Source organism: Paralichthys olivaceus, chromosome 19 (genome assembly GCF_024713975.1).
Source record: "Paralichthys olivaceus isolate ysfri-2021 chromosome 19, ASM2471397v2, whole genome shotgun sequence".
Taxonomy (NCBI): Eukaryota; Metazoa; Chordata; class Actinopteri; order Pleuronectiformes; family Paralichthyidae; genus Paralichthys; species Paralichthys olivaceus.
Genome location: NC_091111.1, coordinates 11,101,574 through 11,129,238, shown reverse-complemented (window position 1 = coordinate 11,129,238; position 27,665 = coordinate 11,101,574). Strand labels below are relative to the sequence as shown.

The 27,665-nt window shown below is 38.8% G+C and overlaps 1 protein-coding gene across 1 annotated transcript in view; it reads left to right on the top strand.

Moving 5' to 3' along the window:
* baalcb (BAALC binder of MAP3K1 and KLF4 b) overlaps nucleotides 1-27,665 on the top strand; it is a 64,840-nt gene that overhangs the window by 18,521 nt on the left and 18,654 nt on the right. The window contains exons 2-3 of the mRNA XM_069514806.1: nucleotides 13,486-13,559; nucleotides 14,460-14,552. The gene's annotated coding sequence lies outside the window, so the exon portion shown is untranslated. The remainder of the gene's footprint in view (nucleotides 1-13,485; nucleotides 13,560-14,459; nucleotides 14,553-27,665) is intronic.

Genomic DNA, 27,665 nt, shown 5'->3' with positions numbered 1-27,665 from the left:
CTAGGGGATCCTGGATGATGTATTGTTTGCTTTTTGACACCAATTTAACAACTTATCCTAATTAGGTCTATAGTTTTGTTTAGTTTTTTTTTAACAAATGCTCCTGCAGCACCGTGCTGTTGTCATTCTCACCTTCATCACTTAAAAAGCTTATGGCACCATAACAGATTTATGACACCTATTCAGTCATGAAATACAAATCATTAATCTCATTTACCTCTGGCAAAGCAAACACCTTGATCATATCAAAACACGACTAAATAAATTTGACAAATTACTTAATGTGAAATCTAATGTGGGCCAAATAATGGCCGCTCTTGTATGCAGATTAATTGAACTTCCTGTAAAAGCTTAATATATTATTCAATCATTTTGACATCATATAAGAACTCCCTTATCTGACAGAAACCATCTTTGAGAAACATTTGAGGTGTATTTGACTATTTACTTTGGTCCTTGTCCCTCCCACTAACATGGAGGAGGCATGACCTAAACTGCAGGCAGCCACCAGGTTGGTCAAGATGATTTGGTCTAATTTATATACAATGTGCCTACTCACATGTTCTACCATTACTGACAATTATTCCTAAATTAATTTGTCATGCAGCTCAGTTCACCTCCATCAGACATTTTCAAGTATAAATGCTTTCAACATAGACGCGTCTCCATTATGTTACAAACTGTTTCTTCTAATCAATGTAGTAAATACTGTTATTCTGTTGATACAGCATGCTCAGTTACACGCAGCATCTATTGCACTTCTGTCCGTCCTGGGACAGGGATCCATCACATGCGGCTCTCTCTGAGGTTTCTACCTTTTTTCCCCTGTGAACGGGGTTTTATTTGGTTGTTTTTCCTCACTCTTGTTGAGGGTTAAGAGAGTTACAGAGGATGTCGCACTTTGTGAATATGGGCTATACAAATCAAATATGTTTGACTTAAATGACTCATGGGAGCTGTTTATTTTTAAATAAACTTCCTTGTCGGTGTTGGAATTATTCCCTCTATGAAATCACAGAACAAATGTCGACCCCAAAGAACCAACAACTGCCATTTTGAAATAGATAAATCACAGTCTATCAACGGTCTCCATGCTGCTGTAGTGTGACAAATGCTCCTATTAGGTTCTAATTAGGCCGAGATCACGGTGATGGGAAGCAGTGACAGGGTGAAGAATGTACTTTCACTGTGAGGAGAAACGGGGGGCATGACTGATAATGTTTTTAGCACTTAAGTGTTGCTCATGACTGACAGATTTGATAGCCTCCAGTGTTTATCATCAAGGGAGATGTTTTCCCACCAACCCAGTGATTTCTTCCAAGACTGAAAAATGGGTTAATCTCGGAGAGGTCCCCAACCATATACACCACCAGCCGCCCTCACCCACCGCCACATGGTTGTGTTTGTGTTTCATGAGTTGTAACAGGTTTCTGGAGTCCCTCTGTTATCGCTTTTAAGAGGCCTAGGGCAAAGCTCTCAATGACAAACTGAAGCACTAATGCACATTTTATTGCAGTGTTCCTTGAGTTCACAACATATTCAAACCCTGTTGCTTTGCATATTACATTTGTTTAGGTTCTGTCAAATGTCTCTGCATCCTAGCTTTTTTTAGTAATCCTGAACAGCATTTGGAAAGGTAGTTTTAGGGCATACTAGAAACGTGGTTCTAGAGATGGTAACGTTGGTCTGTCCAGTCCGAAATATCTCAACAACGATTGGATGGATGTTAAATTCTATACAGACATTCAGGTTTCCAAAGGCTGAATCCTAACGTAACCTAAGTGATTTATTCTCAACCTTGAATCCAACAAATCAGGTCAAAATTAATTTGTTTGCAAGCTAATATGCTAAACTAAGATGGTGAACACTTGGAACATTTTAACAGTTCAGACATGAGTGTGGATACCCGAGCCTGCCAAGTAGCCAACACTACTAACATATTCACATTTTCATTGTGACCATTTTAGCATACCGACATAAGAATTTAGTTCAAAGCATCACTGTATTAAAGTGTATGACCACATGCTGTGTCTTGTTTTTCTTAGCTTGCATTTTGCACCACTCAGTTTATTTATTCTATGACTGTAGACAGTAAGAAAAAGATGCATATTGAGTAATAATATTACGTAAAAAAAAATCTCTCTTGTAGTTTTACTCTGAACTGAATTCTCTAGCCGTGTGGTAATGTGATCCCTCTTGTTACACTACCTGTGCCAAATGAGCCTGTCCGGAGATATTCCGGCTGCCGAAGTGCTGCAGCTGTGCAGCGTGGTGAAGTGGCGCTCCCTTCAGCGAGTCTGCCTGCAGGAATTCATTAACCTGAAAGCAAGCATGGCAAAGACCATGGGCAGGTGGTATGGGTAATTTCATATTTCTCCTGTGCCCTGTGAGTGAAGATAACACTTTCTATCACCTCCCTGTAGTGGAAGAATACATCGGTGTGGTCCGTCCAAATGTCAGTTACGAGTCAGGGGTTGATAGCCAGCTGGTTAACTGTGGAGCCTCTGCTGTAATCTGTCTTCACTTTCTAAATGCAGCTAGTATAGGAAAGGCACCAGCATACACTTTTGTCCATTAATTTTGTATCGCAGCTATTGTCAACCATTAGCAGGGGTGCAAGAATAGTAATGAACACAATAAGAGAGCTTGGGAGGAGAATTATCATCAATCCCAAGATCTCAACCAGGAACACCAGAAGCTGTAGGCATGTACGGTGATGTGAGCCATATCGATTTTGTTCCCTTGCACACTGAGAGCCATCTGAGTTCATGGCACATTAGCAGGCAAAGGAGGATCTTCCAGCGCTCCGTGGGTGTACTGTTGCAAAAGAAAGGGGAACTCTGCACTACAGGGCACAGAGGCAGCGGCCTGTTTATTTGAAGTTGTATCAAAAGAGGCAATGCCCGATTCCCAGAGTGTAGTATGGTCATATTTGTGTAAATTTAGGGTGGAAGCAATTGAACAGTTTCACACTTGCTATATTTGCCTGTGCTCTCAGTGGATCTCCCAACACAGATGTTCTCGTAGATTCTGTCACAGTTATCTTGAAAGCTGCCTCCTGAGCAGCATGACAACACATTTGTGTTGCACCTCGGGAGCAGATAGGAGAAACATGGACTCACACTCCATCACAGGTGAAAATACATTTCCCGTCTTTCTCCATCGCTCAGTCATTCCCTGCAGCATCCCCATGACAAACACGCACACGCACATGCACGCACGCACACACACACACACACACACACACACACACACACACACACACACACACACACACCCTCTCTAATGCTGATGCAGGGTTGGCACCATTAAAATCCACTTTGCTGTCCTGGACACTTCTCCTCCCCATTGTTTATACTGGAGCAGCAGAGTGATTGTACTAATCAGGTGCGGTACACACTCTCAACACCAACTGTCTCTGCTGCCGAGGAGTCAACGCAGAGACGAGAGGACAATAAGTCCGGGCTCACGTTGCTCGCCGTGAATGGAAATCCAATTTCATTTCAGATAAAATGCATTATTTATATTGTCTCTGTCACACAAGCATCAATACAAAGTCTTTGCGTTGCAGTGTGCAGCGGTGTTTTAGGCAGGGTTTTATTACTGATGGTGCGATAAATGTAAATGTTCCGTGGACTGCTTTTTCATTCGTTTGCTGCTGATGTATCTTGTAGAAATCTGCAGATGCAAATCAAAGATGATGAAATTAATGCTTGTGAGTTGCTGAAAATGACCAGCCTGCAATATGCATGAGCCAGCAAAAGTCAGCTCAGACCAGCCGATATACTGGTAAATTTAATTATGGGTGGGTTTTATAGGCTATCAAAATTTAAATGAATAATAATGCATTTTCAGGCATAAAACAGTGAATTAAAAACCCCAGAAAACGATATGACGCACAAGTTGGTAATAACCAAGTTGATGTGGTTAAAAACCAGATCCACAGTAGGTACTGTTTATGTCTAGCCAATCTAAACCTGGCCTCAAGCAGTGGAGATGGAGAAGCAGGCACAGTTTCCTATTAGCAAGCAAAATAAATAAATAAAATGGAAAATAATAATAATCACAATCTAAATTAAAATGTGTTTTTATAGGAACATACTGTATCTCTGTTTGCCAGTGTACCACGGTGTAAAATTGCAGAGCGTGGATTAAATGCATTTTGGGTTGACTAAGGGTCACCGGCTTATACTATGTTCTGAAATAAGATTTAAATATTCTCAATTATATGATATTTTTTGAAAAATATATTTTCAGATAACTGAAACGTGAGTTATCTCGGACAGTGACAAACCACTATCTTAAAATCATGTGGGCCTTTTCTAATCAGAGTCCTTGTTTTTTAATTGATCCGACCTGTTTTTCTTGCCCACAAGTTTTTTCATGACGCAAGGTCATTGGTTCTTTATCCATCATTGAAAGGGAATACTAGTAGCGATAACTATAACCCAGTATGACAGGTAATGATGTGTTGACTGAAATTCATATTGATGAACCGAGCAAAATGTAACTATAGTGCTGGGATCTACGGTATATGCAACTCACTGGCATTTTTCATTAATAGCAGATAATGAAAAACATGGCTTTTTTTAGAATCACTATCCCTATTTACCATAAAGTGCATTACTGCCCATTTAATTTTGCTGTTTGAATATTGTCTATGTTGCATGTAGCATGCAAATTTTCTGACTATTGTTCAAAATAAGTTGCATCCAATCACTTGATCCTGAATGAAGTCAGGATGCAGGAGTAATTAATTATCCTTATGTTTAGCTGGAAAAGATAAAATTGTAATGCCTTGTTCATTGTAATATTCCGAGCTATTAAAAAGGCTATATTGTCCAGTCATATGGCCAAACGACATTTCCCCAATTGATTTTTATGTGAGTTTTGCCATTACTCTGACAGCCATATTTGTCAAGCATGAAGGTTATAATAGCTTTTATCAAATGGACCTCTCGTTTTAAACAGGCCAACTTGCAAACATACATCTTGTGCTGTTAATCAATAACTGATTTATAATGCATCGCCAACAAGGACGGAATGTCAGCACTTGTTTCCTTAAAAAAACTACTCATCACATTAAAATCACTTTTGTTTTCACACTCACATAATGAAGCACATTTGTGATGAGTGGTGACAAAGAACGAGAGGTCTTGTGTGTTCTTGTTGCTTATGAAACCAAAGTTTTCACATCAACACCTTTGTCAAATAGACCATGAATTAGGTATGAGGTCGCCGTGACCTTTGACCACTGAAATTGAATCAATTAACCTTTGAGTCCAAGTAGCAGCAGGTCAAAATTTGGGGAAATTCCCTAAAGGCAGAGTTGAGGTGTCATGTTCAAGAAGCAAAAAACATGTTTTGTGAGGTTACCCTGACTTTGACCTTTGACCACCCAAATCTAATCAGTTAGTCTGAGAGTCTAAGTAAACATTTGTGCCAAATTTAAAAGGATTCTCTTGAGGCGAAGATAACAAGTTCGCAAATTTGTACCTAGTTTGAAGGGATGTTGCGTTCAGAAGACCTTACACATGTTTTGCAAAGTCACTTTAAACATCAAAATCTAATCTAATCTTTCCTTGAGTCAAATTGAATGTTTTTACCAACATTGGAGGAATGGACTGAAGAAAGTTAGCTCCATCTGCATGACATCCTCTCAGGGACATGTGCAGACTGGTGCCGAATATTTTATTTTCTCTCTGAACTTAAAAAAAAAACTTCAGAGAGAGAGCGAGAGAGACCATCTCCTGCAAAATAGCAGCATGATGGCAGACCATTAAATGTCTGTGAATGGTTGTATCATAAATCTCTCAACTTCAGAGGAGAAGAGGAGGAGGAGGCACTACCTCATGAGTGACATGTCAATTATTCCCCAGATCATTTTATATGTGGCTACTTGCCATAAACACCAGCGACCAACAGCTATCTCAGGCATCTTGGATCTATTGGCCTAAACACATTTTCAGCAGTGAGCAGACACATGATTGATGCCCAGTCCACCCCTCCTCATCACCTGGGGTCAGGATTACTCTTGAGCTAAATAATTCATACAACCTGTTTGTAATCTTCATTGCTTTAACTTTGAGGCCCAGGCCACTGTTAAATTGGAAAACCTGGAGTCGCTGTGCCACCCATTTCCTCTCCTGCCTCCCTCTGACGTGCAGACAGCTGTGATTACAATTTGAGGTAATTGCGTCTTCTTAAAACGGATGTGGGAGGCTGTCGATACTGGCCGGCAGACGCTGCACCAGGGCGACATCACAGCCGGTCGCAAGGTGAGGTCACCGGTGTCATAGCAACACACCACATCAAACCTTACCCCGTCTAAAGGGATGTTTAAGAAAATGCTGCTGTTTGCAGTTTGCTGCAGGTACACGAGATGCTTTGCTGTCATTCTGTTTGCAATGCTGTCAAGGGGAATGAAATTCTCCAAGGGGAAATTTAGGGACTTAATACTTCACCCCCTCAACCTTGCCAAAGAAAACTCCTGACATTTATTCGTCCGTGATGCAATTACCACATAAATCTAAGCAGTGCTGTCAAAGCCATTTAGGTGCAGAGGACTGTGGACTCCTCTTATAAAGTGTCACTTTCAATAATGAGCAGCTGCCGGGAGAAAAATGTATTAAAGACAGTAAATTCTCACCTACGTATAATGTGATCAAAATTGTATTTCTCTGCAATAAATGTGACCTAACTGGATCAGTATTAATCAGGCCAGAAGCAGCTGTTTACTGTTATTGATCACTGGTGTGACATTGCGTAATGTCCTGAAGGCTGTGATATGACTTACGGCTTGAAATTGGGAAGGGCCATTCGGGGTGAGGTATAATTAATACATTGATGATTGCATATTTTACCCCCAGACCCATGTTTCTGCTGAGACAGTAATCAATGGCTTAACCAGAGGAGTCATATATTACAGGTCGATCGATGAGCATCTCGTCTGGTTCAGTAACACTAACAAAGACAGATATTACTGAGCGACGGATTCACGAACATGTTAACATCTTGAGCATTGTAGTATGTAAATATTCCTCATCAGAAAGTCAAATCCAGAGAAATCTTGGATATCTTGAAAATGAGTGAGAATACAGCAGGAACATTTCCGGAAAATTCACAGTGAGCGAGTGGGCACGAAGATAAGACATGACAGACTTGAAATATAAGTACACATAGAAGACACTGACAAAGATGTCCACTTGAAAAGACAACGAGATTCAAGAGCTTGTGGCGAGAAAGGCGGAGGTTATACATAATTTCCTGCCTCCCCCTGCCCAGACGGCACCTCTCGCCTGAATGCATCAGAAAATGTTCTCGTTAATGTGAACGCCTCTGACCCAGACGATGGTTCTTCATATGTGACAGACAAACTCCAGAAAATTACCAATTTTCCGGACATTTTCTGGAGTTTGTGTCCGAAAGCCGCTCATGACTAACACCCCTGTGCTGTGAAAGCCCCTGAGAGACAACAGCTTACACAGGCAAGCTCCTCATCTGTCACTCACTTAGCAGATGAAACAGTGTCCAGCCCAACATCCTCGATGCACAGACACGGCTACAGTCAGTATTAATCACATCCCAAGTCTGACAGAGACACAAGTCATCTATATTCCCAATTGGCTTTTCAGGAGCATCACCCCGTATGTAATTTAATACACAGACACCAGAGAACCTATAACCTTGCCAAAGGGAGAGAAATATATTATCAACTTTGACAGGAAGCTTCCTGAAGTCTGTCAAATACAATCACAGGATATGGGAGAATTGTTATGCTGACTATGAACAGATAAACAATCCTATTAACTTTGACACCAGTATGGATAGAGTTCCACTTTTTTAAAGAAATGTGTTTTGTCATGCTGCTTATCACTAAAGGATGATTTTTAAATATTTGAGGTTAGTGACATTTGACTTTTTGTCAGTTCAGAGCATATCTTTCCATTTTATGTCCATAGTAGAATCCAAACCTGGCATTTGTAAATACCTTGTTTTGAAAAAAACAGTATATGGCTAGAACAGGTCGAAGCCTACTGTGTTAAGAATGGATGTCACGACCTGTCTTTGCACACAACATACAAACAGCCCATCACGTCAGAAATGCCAGGGTGACATGTACAGAAGAGCTTGGCCCGAAGGTCAGGCCTCAGCCTTGAGTCACCTCAGCGACCCTTCAACTAACGACCAAAATGTCACCTCATTTCATTCCAGCCCACAGACCATGTGTCAGGAATAGTTATAGCTGCAGCAGATGCCAAGCCTCTATCTTAAGTGCCTAAAACCCTTGCATCTATACTTATTGATCAAGAAAAATTAAGGTTTTGTGTCTGCACAGAGATCTTAACAGGCTGTTGTGCTGACCTGAGCTGAGGTAATGATGATGAAGATGGCTTGTGCGTGAGCATGCATGCACGCTTGCGCTCTCCTCCCTCTGTGTGCAAGCTTTTACAAAGCGTAGCAGCAACGGTTGTCCTGTGACCTGCGTGTGTGAGGATGTCTACAAAGATAAATTAACAGCCTTGTATCCTGACAGCAGCCACTCATCATCTGTCAGCGTGAAGCCCATCCCTCCCTATATCTGTAAATGGTTAATGGACAGTATTCATTTGACGGCCGTCTTAAAGACCACTCAAAGCACTGTGTTTGTGGTGCAGGTCACATTCACACACACACACACATTCATACATGACTTTTCTATCATATATTCAAACACTGACGGCACAGCTGTCAGGGCTGCCCAAGGACACTTTGACATGCAGACTGGGGATCGAACTGCTGTCGATTAATGACAGACCCACTCTAATCCCTGAGCCACAGCCGCCTCTTTGGATCACAGGAAATATTCCACTCTGGAACAATGAACGACTTACTGAAAATAATGTATGGAGAAGCCCTCTCTGACAAAAACTGTCTGTTTTTGTCCTGTAGCTTTTCTTCTATACAGACAAACACATGTTCCCAAACTAGCATTTATTTGGCAACAAATTCAGAACGGATTAAATTGATTTATCAACCTCAAAGTTCTTTTCTGTCTCACTGCTAAAACAAGTCACATTTAAGGTCTCTGTGTTGCACTGGCTCTAAGCTGTCATTTCCAATCACTGACCGCTGAGTGTGATCAATGATTGCCTCCAGCAACAGTAGTTTCTTAACAGACCAAGTCCACCTGAATGAAATGAAACGTATTTGTCAAGGCTAAACATCAATAGCTTCCATTGATTTATTGATTTTTTTTTTCTTTTTCTTAATGAGCACACATTCTCTCATCTCTAAATACCCCCCTCTCCACAACACCCACGCACACACACATGAATGCACAAATGCACACTTAAGCAGGAGTCACCATACTGAGGCGGTTGACATGGCAATCTTTCCTGAGGTCTCTGAGGACTGCAGAGTCAAACAGGGGAAGAAGTAGTTCCTCAAATGTAGCACATATTTCCTCATATTATGAACAGTTTTATATCTGTGTTTTGTCCTGATGCTAACAATGTTTAACATTGTATTTCACTTTATTATAAAAAGTGATTTTTAGATTAAAATCAACCAGGCCTGCAAACCAATTTAAAATGTATGTATAGGAAATTATATAAATAATACTTTAATATCTTATCACCATAGTTGAGTTTTATTGAACTAACAAATGCAAAATTAACTATCGCTTATGTGATTAAGTGTTTATTGGCAAAAATCTGTAAAGGTCTCCTCTAATGAAAATCAATGTTTTCCCCTCGCTAATATGACATTTCTTTAATTGCATGTGATACAAGACATGAGAAATAAATAGTGAATGTCATTGCTGAGTATTTTGTTTTAATATCTCAAAAATACAGACGATCAGGGTTTCATACATCACATTTCTATGGAACCAATCCTGTCATTTCAGAGGTCAGACTAAACTATTTAGTGTCTTTTTTACACAAAATAGTTTTTTTTATAAAAGTTAAGGACAAAAACATTTCTAAACTTGCATTATTTGACACACAAGGCTGCATTTTGTCGGAAGCGGCAGGAAGAGCACGAAGCATGCAGCCACCGCTCCGGCTGTTGACGGTTCATTCCCATTCTGTTTCCCAACTTATTTGTGCGGGAGAATCAATTTCAAGCAGCTGTCTTCATGTTCCGGCAGACTTCCCGAAATGAGAATAAATAAACATATTCAAAGTGACAACCTGGTTGCCTGTCTGCGAAAGCAGCAGCTATGCTCGGATCGAATCGGCAAATGAGACTGGCCGGGGCCCTTGATTGGAAGACAGGTGGAACTAAACCGTGTCTGTTTTTTTCCTCTCTCTCTTTCGCTGTGAAGCTGTTTAACTTCCCAACATGGTGCTGCCCACAGTCCCGGCTCCTCTCCTCCTTTTGTCCTAGTTTCTATTTTATATTCAAATAGAGTGAAGAATGAATAAAAATGAAAACCTCAACAATGTTTGAAATCATCATGAGGCTGGTATGTTTTAAAGCTGCAGTGCAGAGGATATATATCTTGCTTTATCCTGCGAGTCCTCTACATTATGCTAGTAGAAATAACCTGACCTTGGAGTGTCAGTCAGTTTAGTGTTTCTGAAAGTAATCTATCTATTGATCTTTGCCACTTGATAAATGTTGTAAGCTTATACATGGGAGTTGAAGGACAATGATGACTTTCAGCTGAATAACTGTTTAATGGTGCAGACTTTAAAATGTTTCATTAATATACCGATTCATTTGTGAATGGGTTAGACGTGTCAACACAATGAATCCCATATAGACTGGTGGTTATGAGGGTCCGTGGTAGTACGCATATAGGTAATCTGTGCTTGAGTTCAGAGTGGGGAAATGCAAATGAGGCCCACTTAGGTCAACCGGGTCCGTCCCACGTTAGCAAACCTAAATGACAGCCTGTGCTGGTGGGTGGGTTAGACATGGCCAACACAATTAATCCCCTATAGGCAAGTAGGCTTTTATTTGTGGGTTAAACACAGGCCAAACTAAGTCTGTCTTTATGGATCCAAGGTTGATCAGCAATGGGTCAAATAATACATAGGATCAGGGTGTGCATTTGGGCACAAACTGGTCAAACCCAGTGTAGCTTTTCTTTTCATGTTCATGTCAGGAAATGTTTTGTGGAAGAATAAAGAATTATAAGTGAAAAAGGACATTTCCAAAAGGACTCAACAGGTTCCCTGAACATGAAAATGAAATCAAATCTGTGAAAGCCCTCCAGGATAAAGAACTAGTTGACTGAGCTGTTAGCTCCTAGTTTTGTCTTAATTATTTGTCGGCAGCGTGAAAAGAAAATATTAATTTTCTAACCCCCTATTTAAACCCACTGAGATGTGAAGTGAATGAGTAAAGTGGCAATTTCCTAAACACGTTATTTGATTTCATGCTTCCGCTGATTTAGGTAATAACACCATTTGAGTTAAATGACCTAAATTGAATTAGATTGCTCCCCCAGAGGGTGATTAACTTTTTTTTTTACTGTTGTTGAATGAAAATTATTCTGCAAAGCCTGCTGAGCTCTAAATAACATTCATAAATACACTTTATACACCAGGCTACAGTACAGTACTCACTACAGCAATGTGTTACTGAGACAGAACAGATTAAATAAAATTATCTGTAGTATGAGTAGCAATTAGAGTCGATGAGGAGTTGTGGTAATTCAAGACTTGGCCACATCACTTCATTTCAACATTTAAAAGAATTTAGAATGGTCCAACATCGACTCAAATAATTCTAATCATTTGATGGTTTAATTTTGCAGTATTTATTTTATTTTTGCAAATGTCTGGGAAGTTATTTATGTTTGATGTAAAGGTGAAATGTCATATTATTGATCATAGAATCATAATTGGTTGAAATAGTGTCGTGGCATGCAAAGCTGATGAACATTTCACTTAGTTTGATCCCTGTGCCTTTAAGTGTGTTGAGTCCCGGCCCGACCAGACTACATTCTTTTTGAAATTCAAACATGACGTTCGTTCACTGATGAAGTAACAGATGGCAGCAGATTTTTTGCGTGGCTGAACATAACTTAACCCTCTCACCTCTTGAAACAATATGTTCATGAGAGGTGATTGCTCAAACACCATGAAGAACAGATGGACTAAATCCAGCACTTTTATTGCCCAGCTGAGCCACTCAAAGTTATCAAAGTGTAGTGAGACGATCCGTTACAGACAGAAATGACATTTTTCAGCTATTTTATAGGAAATCTGGTTACTGAGCTGTTGTTTAACTATATTTTTAGGCTGAGACATTTGATTTTTAGTCTCCAGTGTGTGATGACAAGCTGACAACATGTTTCCACTTCATCTTGCTATCGATAAAGTTTAAGGTAAAATATTGTGGAACTTAATGAAAGCCAGAGTCTGCAGAAATAGGACTCATGGTGTCACACTTCAGCTGATACACAAGCTTGACCAATCACAAGTCAGTCTCAGTTGTCAATCATCATCATGATTTCATCCTATTTTTAAAGCATCAAATACACATTAGTGAAAACATCACTAGGATTATTTTACATTCAATTTCAGCCAATAGATCCCTTTCACCTAAACCTTACACACTGGACCTTTAAGCAGACAAATCAAAACAATGTAATGTCCTAACCAGGGGTTAGAAGGTGGCCAAAACAAAACAAGCAGTTGTTCTCTCTTGATGGTAATTATGCTCCTGATGCATGATCAGTCACATGCACGCCAAAGGAGCTTGATTGAAGGACCCTTTTCCTCTGGGATCTAATTATTAATTATCATCTGTCAGGGAAACTTGGGAAAGGTTCAGATTTCATGGATTCCAGTGACCTCGCCTGACGGCAGCTGTTCTGGTGCGTTAAGTGTAGCCAGTGTGTTCCAGTTGACGTGCTCAGAGTGGGGACTTGTCACAGGCGCTGGCGGAGCTCTTCACCTGCCCCGGCACACTGGAGAAACATTATTCATAGCTGCCACTGTCTCATGGCCGCGCACACACAGGATTAAACAGTAGCAGTATGAGTTTAGGTTTTATTGCAGTTACATATTCAAGATAAAGATCCATATAAAAACAATTTGTGATAGCTGTTTTGATCGTATAATATAGGTCACAGGTTGCATACCACTTCATTAACAATGTATAATGTACCACTGAGTTGGTACAGATTCTGTGCAGTCGACCATTTGTGTTAATCAACCCATTAAATTAGCAGTTTATTTAAAAGTTATCACATTCATCCGTCTCACTGATAAATGAACGTGATCCTTTTTTTCTTTTACAGAGATTGTAATTATATCTCGCTGTATCGCAAGAAGATATGATCGAAAGGCATTAGGGGCTGTTCTTTATATTTCATATTAATAAAAGTTTCTCACTTTTATTCATTTGGTCCCGGCTGCTAAAAATAGTCAGGATCCATAGAAAATGATTAATTTGTCAATTAAATGAAGTTTTCTCTCATAAAGGGTGCTGCAGATAATTTACTGATCAGGTCACCATGATGTGTTTATCTCTATTTTCTTCTAGCACAAGTATGAGGCCGTGTATGAACAAGCATGATGATGATGTGACACCAGAAAAGGAAATCTCAGAAACAAAAGGTACAAAACGGTTAAAATGGCCTATGTTCATGTTTTCCTGCCAAATATCCTCTTGTGTTTGTCTAATGACCGATGTCCTCATCATAGCATGATGTTGTTACAGTGCAGATGTGAATTTGACATCAAGGAATAACTTTTATCTCCTTTCACCCACACATCTTTTCCAAACCTTAAAAAAGACAATGTGATTGATAAATGTTAAACAATCATTAAACATGGATGAGGCATATCTCGTCTTTTCCCCTGTACGCTCTAATTTACACATTACTACTGAAAATGTAAGATTTATCAATATTCATGATGAAACATTACCACAACTTACACTGAGGCTAGTTCAACATAGACTGTCTGTGTGTGCAGCCATTTAAAGCCTTCAGAAGAATGGTGAGATAAGAATTTGAGACAAACATTAACATTTTACACACAGGTCCATCATGTCAGCACAACATTAACACAGACATCTGTGCTTCCTGAGTCAGCACGCTCATTTAGACGTTAATGATGTTCTGAGGGCTTTAAGATGGAATGTTTGTTTCCTCTGAAGAAGTGCAAACAAGCCTTTTTGATGTACAAATGAAAATCAGCGTAATAATTTCCTGATTATATGAGTTGACAAAGTCATTATTTTGTCAAATGCATTTTGATGGCACTGTCAAATAATCCTCTTGATAGTGGAGCCGTATAAGAACATGTGCGGTTGTTCTGTCATTCACATAACCAGACATGTATGATAATCAGTTGATGATATGAAGAAACCAACGCACATATTAAAAATGTCTAAAAGACCTGTAGAATACACACAATGTGCTCTTATGAGGGACATTCAATGTAAACTGTTCAATGTAACCCATGTCTACAACTAAAGACATGGTGCATTAAGTTTATTTCATTTAAACACAGACGTGGAGTGCTGGACCCTGATAAACTGACCTGTGTGTGTCCTGCACCTGTTTGTGCAGCGGCGGCGACACCATCTGACACAAGACACATGAGGTGAGTCATTATCACACCGTTGTGCTGTTCAGGTGTTTAATCAGGAGGATTCTTCTCATTTAATAAGGTTAACAAACCTCTGATGACGAACATGACTCGGCCTCAACGTTTTCGCTGACGTATTTCTGCTGTCTCTGTCCGTTGTGTATACAACTTAATGATGGAGCCAGATGTTAATTTGAAAGCGCTGCTGAGTTGTATCACGGAGCAGAAGCTATTGTGGTAATTACCATCTGTTGAGGACCATGCCAGTATGTCGACTTTTTTTTTTTTTTTTTTTATCTCTATGCTGTTGCCATAGCAAAGCAAATTCTTCAACAAAAGCAAACGTGCTATATCCTTTTTGACCAAATAAGGAGAATAGAAGTAAAATTGCATTAAAATAATCTGTTCATACTAATATGAACATAATTACATGAATGACATGTTGCTGCTGTAATAGTAATACCAATTTTTTGTAAATTTGTTTATGTATCCTGTTTTAATGACCTTGCAACAGAGAAGGCAAAGCAAGCAATTGCCTGGGGCCCCGAGATGAGAGGTTTCTAGTTTTCTGACAAAAGAATCATAATGTTACATCTAATTGTGCCGGTATAATGTGGTGGAGGTTTGCCGTATATTAGCATCAAGTGTTGGTCAGTTTGGTTCTATGTTAGGCTCCCCAAGGTCCTTGTAGCCCCAAAGTTAACTTACTGATAATGGTATGGACGTTTTACAAGATTGCTTAGTCCATCAAATAATGCTTAGCTGGATTAAATTGGGCTGTCGCTACAAATAATAAAAGATTTCAAAGTATCAATAAAAAGGAAAAAGTAAATCTCAGATCAGCTTCAGTGATCTGAGAGATTGGCCACAGCACCTCAGCAGATACCAGCACGATCCTCGCTGTAAAGACAGATCACTTTATCCAAAGCCCCTTTACCGGTTGCACTCACACTAATAATGGGATGTGTTGCTTTCCGTCTCAGCGGCTGTCATGTATTGCTTTGATCCGAGCTCAGTGTTTCCTCTGGACCCTAAAATTGGTCTTTGATAGGCTTTAGCTTTGATCGTGTCCTGCTGGAACAGCAGCTCAGCATTTCGAAAAGAAATAAACTAACAAACCTAATCAGCGCCACATCTTTTATCACAAGCATATGTTCTTTTTCTTTTGCATATTACAGTCAGAGTCAAAAAAGAGACATTGAAAGTCATGGTGATTAATACTGTCCCCCTCTCTTCACCAAACTTTCTAGAATTCAAACCCGTTCTCTTCCAGGTGGTTGTGGTTAATTGTGGAAGGTGCTGTAGAAACATCTGCTCACCTCTGGCTGTAGGTGTACAAACAGTGTATTGTCTTGACAGTTCTCTGCTGAGGTACCACAAGCATCAGTGAGTCCAAAATGACAAAAGAAATCTCACTTGAATATTAGTCACACAATGTCACGCATTGTAGAATTAAGCAATGACAGGACGTTATGACAACTGGAAGTCTATTATATAAATCATTAATGCCAGTCTCTCCAGTACATGTAATACATAATGTACCTACAAGTGTGATAGACAGAAACAAAGACATAGATTTGACTTTTTGCTTTGTGTTTTGAAATGTGAAAGTTCAATCAGCTAATAAAAAACCCAAAAGTGTTTTTCAAATTTAGGAAAGGATGCAAAAACTTAGAAGGGACTTAATGACTTTGGTTCAACCTGTTCCAGATTAATTCAGTCCAACTAAATGTTAATGTAGCGTAAAACCAAGGTGTGAAATCAACCACATAAATAACCGAGGGACAAAAATGTTAAAAAAAATCGTATTTATATTCTATATGAAACTCAGATTGAGGTCATTCAAAAGTTGCAACTTCAAAGTTATTAGAAAACGTGTCCCTGCATATTATTGTAATTGTCATTATCTACAACATTTAATGATCAGGAACAATAATGTAATGGCGCAATACTCTCAGAGTATGTGCAACAACGTCCCTGAAGCAGTTAGTTTCTGCTCTTACTACAACTTGAATGTTAAAAGAAATATTAAAATCCTTTTGATGTTTGGTTGAAACTGCCCACTACACAGATCCAACTGAAAAAAGACAAACTGAGAATCGACTGAAGGAGACTTTTTTTCCCACTGAAGTTCGACTCGAGCACTTTGAAGTTGTAGAGCGAGCGGACACGGAGGCATTTATCACACTGTAATTATTGCTAATTAGTAAATTTGTCTAATAATCTAATCCGGAAGGAAATCTTATTAGGAGGGGTTTTACTTTTACTGCGTCTGCTGCCAGTGCTTTCGTCTGTATGTGATTTGGTCTTGAGGATGCTTGAGTTCAATATGAGACACAATGTAATGCAGTTACTTTTGCTTTGGAGTCAAAAAAGTTTTCACTACTGCTGATCACATAAATATGAGAAAAGATGACTTGTTTGTTTCACTTCCACAAATGATTATGCAAGTGTGAATTTCTATAACTTTATTCCAAAGAAGTCAAGGAGAGAACGGCTGCTTCTCCATCTCCGACGCAGCATGCTTTATTACCCAGAGGGCACAGTGCTTGGTCAGTCGGCTCAGACAATGTGGAAATCCTTCATAGAGACCCACTGTGACCAATGAATGGATCAAAACCGGAAAATAAGCTGGAGCGTGTTTATCAGCGAGCCTCTTTAGATCAGTGCCCTTTCAAAGCAGCTTTAGTTTGCACCCGCTGGGAAATCGAAGGGAATTAGATGTCATTCTTTTTCTCCGAAATAAAACCCGCCTGTTTCTGAGAGTTAAATCTTTGTGGGCAAACAGTAACATAAGCAGCTGCGCTGAATGGAGTTCTCCTCTCCACAATGGGGATTATGGTATGATAAAGCTGCAATAACACTTGTTGTTGATGCTGTGGGGGAGGGTGCAATTTATAACGGACATAATGTATAAGTATGATGGATCCATGTCCTCTCAGGCTGAGCTTCTGAACTTGAAATGAATTATATATTATTTAGCTGACGCTGAATTAAAAGTCCATTGTGTAAGATTTAGGGGAAAGAGATCTATTGGCAGAAATTGAATATGAAATAATCCTTGTAATGGTTTCACTAGTGCGTAATCATCTAAATTGTACAAATTGTTGTTTTATTTAACCTAGAATGGACCCTTTATATTTAAAACCCTCTTTTATATATGTTGATTTGTGTACTTACATTAGCTGAAATGTTTCTCACACTGTCCAAACCCTCAACAATTCTCAAATGTATGGTAGATTTTTGTTGCCTTTTAATCGCATCATATTTGCTTTACCTGTGTTTTTTGTCTGTCTCTGACTTAACTTCTAGGGCAAATGACGTATGATGTAAAAAACACACTGCTAGCCAGTGGCGGAGGTGTGCTCTGTATTTATTGCCATTCTAGTTTGAATTACTTTAAGTGGTGTGGACACGCTGTCCACATTCATTTCCATGATGAAATAAAATTGTATGCAACGTTATTTCCTTACAGTCATTCAAATTGTCCAACAACAAACAAGGGACAGATTCAATTTATGGCCATTCAATGACAAAAGCCAATTTCCCCAACACTCAACTTGCTCAGGTGACCCTGTTTGTCCTGTGTTTATTACAATCGTCAATTTTCTTTCTATTAATTTATGAAGATTTATATTTTGAAAGCATGTCAACTAGAGATGGGGCCAATTCTGCTGAAGGTTTTCTTGTAAGATACATAATGTTTTCACCAAAACAGCAACGGGTTTGTAGGATAATGGTTGATATCTTTATATTTTAGAGGGCACATGGTAAATCCATTACATTGGCCAGAGCTTTGGTTTTTCATAGGACATCTCTCAATCATTGTCCATGAGACGCTTCTGGAAAACCACAATCCCTGATGAATATGATTGATGTCACCACTCAGTGTAATGGTCAAACCATGAAGCTGCCAGTTCACTTGATGAAAGTTAATGATGCAGACATTTGTGCTGTATAAGAGAAGACTGGCCTGCAGGAGTTAATGGAGACAAGACTTTCTGAGACCTTGACTCCTGCTCAGCAAAGGTGCAGGTTACTATAACTTAAGATCCATAATTTATCATGAAACATATGTTTATAAAAGTCAACCTTGTCCTATAAACGGCTACAACCCAACACAGGAACATCCTGAGCCTTAGGTTACATCAATACAACTCACCTAACTTAAACACCAGGTTATATTTGGAGAATACATGCTTTTACCTCTGCATTATTTTGAGGTTCCTGTTGGGAGGCACATTTTAAAATTAGATTGGGTAGTTGATTATTATTATTATTATTATTATATGGATGAATGCAATCAATGTATCATTCCTATTGCACAAATAATGACCTAAATAATGCAGGATCTATTATCAATGCAGGACAGATTTATGCTGCACTAATACTCAGTTTTATTGTAATGGGATGTATTTGCACTGTATTTACATGTGACATCTGCTCCTTCAACCATTCACTGATTCTTTACACTACATCATGTTGAAAAAGGTTTTAATGAGCACCAGTAGATGCTTTTATTGTGAAATGGGCAAGAAGATGAAATGCTGACCAACTGCTAACGTGGCTGTGGCACTGTTGTGCCGTTGCTTGCAGATCCATTTTTAATATTGCAAATGAAGGTAAAAGCCACAAATGAACCCCAAATCTCAGACATATCTTGATGCCATATGGAGACACACACCTTCATCGTGGAAATTCATCACCATACACCACCAAAGATGTCATTACGAGATATAATGGAAACTGACTGACCCTGGTCTTCACACACAGATCGTCTGTAATTTCAGATTTAGAAGAGACATAATGAGCTTTGATTTTCCTCCTGATTGCATCGCACTGATTGCTCGATAGCACAGTGACACACTGTTATTTGTGTAGTTCGGACAAAACTTATTTTCTAATCAACTAAATTGACTCAAACTTTCAAGCACTATTGACGAATCTCATCAAATGGTGCAATTTAGATTAAGACAGGGATGCCAGTTCAAATCAGGTAACTGATATTAACAATATTAGTACAATAATAATAAGAACTTTTGAGTCATTCTATTTATGGGCTTAATTCACTATCCCTTCAAAAATAGTAAACACACACCCAAATATATTAAAAAGGACTAAAGGGGAAGTGCTGTGCATGATGAGTGATTTCCTGCAGTTGTGTTATCCTCCTCTCAGCCACTTAAATCTGAGTGTGCCAGCTGCATTGTGTGGCTCCGGGTAACACCATAGACTGTATATAAAGATGGAAGTAAACAACGAATATATAAAAGTATATCTTGCTGTCCAATATGAAATTAAATGAAAGTACATTTTTAGCTTGGTAGTTTTCGGTAACCTATACTGCATATGGCTGCAGGCTGTCATGTCGTCCATCTTTCCTGTACATTTGTTTGTCTGTCAGTTTTTTTATTTACTTCATGGGATGTCAATTTTGATGCATTTAAGCACTTCCCAAGCAAAGTTAAGTTAACATAGACTTCAAAAATGTACTGGAATGGAAATTAATATCATGATTTGAAGAAGTGATTTAAGTGAATATAGAAAATATAAGATAATATTTTGATGGATGTAATACCAGCTCCTCATTGGTGTCATTGTGTCCTAGACTATGCAAACAATACACTTTGCCAATGTTTCCTATTTATCTTGACTGTCAATGAACACATTTTTAGCAAATTCTAAATAATAAAATGTAAAAAATATACTTAATGTAATGTCATATAAAGATCAAGTAGACCATATTATAGGCTTATTATTGCCATTATGAATACTTTTATCTTGCCTTTAGTCATAGGATTTGAGTCTTTTCGTGCCTTTTTCATGGAAGTCGATACGTTTCTGTAGTTTCTTTCCTCCTTTCCCTGATGTAACTTCAAACCAAAACAATAATCCTGTGTGTGTGTATGCATTTTGCCAATGAGTGAAAAACAAGAATGTGTGTGTGCTCATGCAAGTCTCCCCAAATTATTCGACACAGTGGCAGCTTGTGTGCACCACAACTTCTTACACTTTTATCTTGTAATATGCTCAGGACATTGTGTGAAATTCCTCAACATCACCTCTCTACAAAATGACACGTCTCATACTCGGCCTCACACAGCCCACTGTGAGTTATGACGAAGTGTTTCTGCTCTGTGGGCACAGCGGCCATTGTGTTGTCACTGTACTCTGTATGGGAGGAGATAAATAGCTGGTGTGCTCTGTGCTCAGTGATTTATGTGCACAAGTGAGAAATTACACTGTTTTATCTTGAATATCGGATAAAAAGACTGATTACATTTTGAAGCAGCAAGTGCACAATAACCGACATTACCTAAATGTTCTCCTTTGCACAATAAGAAGTTATTCTTTTGAAGATAAAGATAGTCTCATATTCAAGTAATAGATGTGGATACCAAGGCCATTTCTCCTATAGACATGTCTCCATTTTAATTGAACTCCATCTTGTTATGGCCTTTACAAAACTCCCTTGGCCCACTCCCCATCACACATAGGTTAATTGAACGCACTGATGGCTCCTTTCAGATCCGCACTAACAAGGGCCGTATATCAAGGTCGCCCTGCAAATTTATATATTCCCTCTTGTCACAGGTGGATGAACTCTGAGCTTCGTTAGAGCCTTGTAATTGTGGGATAGTTACCCTCTGAAGTGACGATGTTCAGCCTCTCAATCATTCCATCATTTGCATTCCACAGGGTTCTATTGAGCACGGTTCAATTAATACACAGACATCTTTCTCTGTGTAACACTTGATGAGATGAGGCGTTCATACAGAGCTTTTTAAAGCAGAGAATAATTCAATTACTGAACATTATTCTCAGCCCTTGTATTTCCATCTGAATGTGATTATTCACAACATTTCTTTTACTAACCATTAGCTGTGTAGATATCAACCACATCATATAATACAGGTTTATTAGTAACTGTGTCAGCCACTGTTTCACCTGCTCTTCTCTGCTCTACACTAATAGGCATATGAGAGCATTGTTTTTAATTCTATATAACTTGATGCTCAGACTGCAGTGAGGAATTCAGAGGCTCTTTGACACGTGGCATTTCAAACTACAATGGAAATTAGTTTGATTATATTGAAAGTCCGAGAGTCCAGAGAAATTAGATTAGAATAAGAAATTATGTGTTTTGAGTAAAAGTGCTGATGAGTGTTGAAATCCTGCTGATGATTTGGACAAGAAACATTTATAATTTTAAATTTGGGGTACTGACGTGTAAATGTAGTCTTTTATCCTACGAGAGATGACAGAATAAACCCAGATTACCAAACCAATAAGCCGCCATTCACAGTAAGTCTGAGGGTTAAAGCCTTTGTGTCTTGATGATATTACACAGAATGATCAAACAAAAGTTTCACAGAGGAACAGTGATAAAATGAGACCTAAGAGAAAAGCGATTTCAAGAGCAACTACAGTGAGTAGAGAAGAGGAGGGTGTGATTAGAGGCTGAGTGTTAATCCTTTTGGCACATTACAGCTGAATAGGACAAGAATGATCAAATGTTTTTTTTTACTGACATAAAGTCAATATAAAATTATGTATCAATTATCATGAATTATATCTAATGCCAAAGGAGCTCCATTCATCTTTTCTTTAACTGTTTATGCTTTGTGAAGTTTACAGTTTCTTAACATTGCTTGTAGCCTCTCTATGCCTCCTTGCTGGGGACAGTGGCACATTATGTTTTCAGCGTGTCTGTCCATCACATTCTTGTAAACACGATATCTCCAGAACACCTAGAGGAAATTTCTTGGACTCAAGGAGGAACTGATCACATTTATGGTGGCCAAAGTTCAGGGTCGCTGTGACCTCACACATAATTGATTTGACCTTGTGAAAATAATATCTCAGGGACACCTTGAGAGAATTCCTTTTAAAATTGGAACAAACATTCACTTTGAATTAAGTATGACCTGATTAGAATTTTTGCCACAAGGGTCCAAGTCACGATGGCTTCACAAAACATTTGGCTACTTGAAAATGATGTTGATCTTTGAAGGATGAACATATGAGTCTCGAAAAAAAACTGTATGTCGACTGAAAATTCTCTGGTTGGTGGAGGCATATTACTGCAGTGCAGTATTTCTTGTACTTCTTAACTTTGGTATTTAACGCCATAGTTTTTCACTCTTTGACAAGTGTCAGTCATTACTTTCCACCTTCACTGTTTAGTGTGCGTCCTCTATCTTTGTGACTCATTATGGGTAATTTTCATCCCTGTCTATTAAAGTAAAGACTCCACAGGCTTTAAGTGATGAAAGATGTCTATTAAAAATATTGGCACATCATGTCTTACTAGTGAATTAATTCCAAAGCCTATAATTAGGGCCATTTGCATTATATATTTTTGACTTTGCTGTCAGAAGCAGCAAAGTTAAGCATTTTCTCTTGAGTAGCTTCCGTGAGCTATAATTAGATTCAACTGTCTGAAATGACTCTGCATTTAGTTTAAGTAGCACCATTAGAACTACAACAAATGTGTCAACACATTTTGGCACAGCGAGGGGGGGGCTCGCTTCTGCCGCACCTTTGTTCATTACTTAAAAACGTCCGCTCTTGGCTTGGTGTACCAGACCCATCAGCCAGCCAGACAAGCTGGATATATTTATGCACACTGGAGTACTTTCATTCCAGGTTTACAGACCAAGTGTGGCCTTTTCTTCACAGCCCATGCTTTAGAGGTCCATTACAAAGAGCGTATAAAGATGGAGGTGTATAAAGATGGAGGTAATATTTTGTGGATAACAGCTCTTGTCAGGTGCAGAAGTCACACATCCATTCTCAGCTGTATGTTGTGACGGTCAAGACGTGTTGCTCTCTAGAAAGAAAATAATGTGCTCATCACTGATTAATAGGTAATTCATTAAAAAAGCCATTTGTACATATTTAGGCCTGAACTAGTCATTTTAGTAAATGCCCAAAATTCTAAAAAATGCCTGGTAAATGCCCGGCTGAGGCTCAGGAGGTAGAGTTGGTCGTGCATTCATTGGAAGGTCAGAGGTCGATCCCCAGTTTCTCCTGTCCACATGTTCAAGTGTCCTTGAGCAAGACAGTGAGGACTGTGCTGTCAGTGTGCTGGGATGTACGAGTGATAAATACGAAATATGCATTTATATATATACTGTATATATATGTATGTAGGACATATGACAAAGACTTTTGTTAAGTATTAGCATTGTTATTTGGATTTGATCTCTACTGGGAGAGGCTCCAACATTGTGTTCATATTGGATACTTTTGCTCTTAAACCTCACCAAAAATGCTTCAGCACACAGCCTCTTTAAATTCTCTGTCAGCGTCCTGAAACTCTCTTGGGCTGTGGCCGCTCATATCCATTTAAAAAGCCTTGCTTCTGGCAGACAACTCTGTACCCAGACCTAAAAGATGAAATGTAACCCCTCACCACCGCCTGTGCCCCGTCTCTACAGTGTCCTCCTGCTCAGGGAAAGTAAACTGGCCACTGTTACACTCTGACTTGTCTTTTCTTCCTCCCGCCTCACTGGAGATAGAGTGACCCCCAACTTCTGTCACATATAATTTCCTGTTGTAGCATGAAAACTGATCTCTTCAGGGAGCTCGTCACCTCTTCCTCAACCTCTCCTTCCTCCAGTCAGACCTGAACCTGCACCTGGCTGACAAAGGAACTAAGAATGGAAGATTTTTACAAGCACTCAGGACACATATATTGTCAATTTAACATCAAATAACTCATTTCAAATCTAGATATTTCACCATAAACATAATAATCAATAATTTAAGAATGTCAAGACATATTTGAGTAATAAACCTCATCATTTCAGGACTTTTTATCCCACTTTCTTGTCTAGCTTCACTTCTCTGAGGTTCAGTTAAGGTCACTTTCTCTGCACAGTGTGTGAGTGCAGTTGCATTCTTCTGGTCTGAATGCCGCTCTTTTCCACAGAGGATTGTGTGTGTTTGGCCGAGCAAACATTCAAGTCCACAGTCTCCTCCGAGAGACTGTGTAGCACAAACACAATATGTCCTCTGGCCTGTTGTGTTTAGGAAAAGAGAAAACAAATGCTTCTGCTGTCACAATGAACAAGTTCTTGGTTTTTACTAATTTTTCATGAAAGTAACAGATGGGTCTGTCCTCTGCAGTCATGGTTTTAGTTTTTGGCCTCTACATTGTACACTCCCCTTAAAAAAAAAAAACGAGGAAAAGTTTCACTTTTTAATTCAACTTGAAGGATAATCAAAGACACTTCTCTGTTATGTTTGAAGCGCTCTGACGTAGAGTTAAATACCCAGATGACCTTTCTGCAATCTGTTTTTTTTTCTCCAAAAGGGAAATTGGATGGCAGTAAAGCCTGTAATCCTTAGAAAAGGTCAGTGACGTATCTATGAGAGGAGTAGGTTGTATACTTTCCCCAACATCGACTTCATCTTTCTTAAGAAGGGTGGAACGTTGGCTTTAACATTTCTCTGACGGTTCCTGGAATAAAGGGTATAGACGTCAAAAATACATTATTTATTGCCATTGTTGAGCTTTAATAGATATTATGATTTCTGGCAGGTTTTTAACTATTCTACTGTTCTATGGCAACATACCTCTTTCTGTCCCACAAATAGAAGTGCTATTAACTCACGATACGAGTTTTAATACTGAGATCAGTCTGATTGACAAAGATAATTAAGGGAGTAATCAAGCTGCAATGAGGATTTTACATCTGAGTCATGAGCTTGAGGATATATTTAAAGGAGACATGTATTTTTTGTGTAAAACATCTAGAAAGTTCAAATGCTCCTCTCCTCAGGAGAGAACTGCTCCTGGAGTTCCTCAAACACCTCGTCAGTCCGACCAACACTCCTGCATAATTGTAGTGTCACAATACCCCACATTTGCATAATGGACATCCATTGTGGCATGCCCACTAACAAAACCAGTCAAAACAAGTTTAGAGGCCAACATTTCCTACTCCAGCTGGAAGCAGTTGACAAAGACTGGGCCTTAAAGAAACAGGAACTGAAACTGAGCGTTTCAGACAGAGGCTGAAAAGAGGAGCTGCAGCATTGGACAGTATGAGGAAAGTGAAGCGTTTTCCGAACAAAAGTGCTTGCATATATTTTCAAATAATAAGCTTAACAGAAATGATCAACCTCAATGTGTGTACATTGTCTCCAAAAATAAAATATCTAATCTGTTTGATAACGTAGCAGGGACGTGACATGTTTCCTGAAATGTAAAACCGAAACAATGAGCTGAAACACTTTGTACGCCTGCGAGGAACTGCAGTGTTGGGTGATTGCTCTTCTTTAGCCTCATCACGTCAAGCGACACCTTTCGAATAAACACTGGTTTTTTGATATTATTTTTATATACGTTCACTGGTGCTAGAAGTGCATAGCCGAGAAAAGTCCAGTCCAGTTTCTTTGCTTTAATTCACCTTTTTTTCCTGAAAGAACTACGAGGCAGTACCAATGATGAGCTCCAAGTGTAATTATGTCGCCTTTAATTAAAAATACTTATATTTTAAAAGGCTTTGTCCGCAGGAGGGACTAGTGGTGGCGACTGTCTGGGATTTTAGGGTCTAAGCTTTTATATTCAGATGAGACAAATGCCTGAGGATGTACTCTGCACAGTTCATGGTCCAGTGCTGACTGTCAAAAATATCTGAATAAAAGAAGAATAGGACAGAAAAATTCCTTCACCCAGTTTTTAACAGACCTTTTGTTATAACATATAAAGCTGTCAAGCTGTCAATTGACTTCCACAGTGAAAATAATCTCTAGTGGATTTGTCATTTTCTCAATTTTAAGTCCAGAGTTATTCATCATACTTATAAAATACACTGATTCCTTCAAATGACCTGGGAGCTTTATAATGTGCAGTACACAAGTGCTTTAAATCAAAGCTTTTAATGTAGCTTTATCGTACCACAATCCCTGATTTCATTTATCATATTATTAATTTCTTCTATTGAATATATGAGTTTTTTTTTTTTTTTATGTTTTTGTTTATCTGCATTTATTTGTGTGTTGTGTGTTTTTTTTTAATTTGTGAAGCACTTTGTAACTTTGTTTTGAGTGGTGCTTCATAGATATTGTTATTACATTATTTAGATCAACTTGTGTATTAGAATTCAAAGTGAGAGTTTTTCCTCTAATTAGCCTCTGACATGTGTGATTATGTTTTTTTGGGGTGGTGTAGATATCATGTAAATGGTTGTAGTCAAAGCAGTGTTGTTGTCAGGAGGTAATCGCCGCTGTTCCTACTCTGTGTTTGTACTTATTATTACTCTGCTGACTTCCATGATGGAAAGAAAAAGTGCAACAAGTCTGGGGCGTAATTCCTCCCGATTTGAATCAATAGAAGTACGGTGAATTATCTCCACCGTCATCTAAAACTGCCTCATTAAACCCAGAGAACGCATCTCTGGCATCAGACAGTATCTGCTGATCTTATATGGAGAAATAAAACATTTATTACACTCTGGAGGAATTATCAAGCTTTAAAATTCATCCCACAATGTCCCAAATCTCATTCAGGCAATATATCTGCCCGGTGTTACAATTCTGTAATTATCTCAAATTTATCACCCGCCAATATGACGAGATTATGTTTGTTGATTGCAGCTCCAGCCTCAAGTCGATGGATATTAGATGTGAGCTGCGTTATGAAAAATTCAAATCGATTAGAAGCATTTGTATCACAGAAACCCAGGGGTGCACTTTGTAGCTGTCGTCAAGAGTCTGTGGTAAATCCATACAGAAATTATAAAATCATTTATCATGAGAAATGCAGACAATCTATCTTCACAGTAACAAACACAAATAAAAGAAACAAAAAGTGACTTGCAATGATTAAAGTTTGAATAATATGTTGAGTGTAGACGGTGATGGATGGAAAATATTTGGCTGTCTATCCGGTTTACTTTCGTAACTTGATAATGTTGTGTGTTCATTTAAGCAAAGACAAATCTTAAAGTAAGATTTTGAGGTACTTCTATGTACTTCTATGAGGTATTTCTGTGTTATGCTGCTTTACTACTCTACTCCGCTACACAAGGATTTGTACATTTTACACCACACAGATAAATACCCTGGTTATTTTCCAGATCTTGATGATATTACATAAATATCTGCATAACTTTC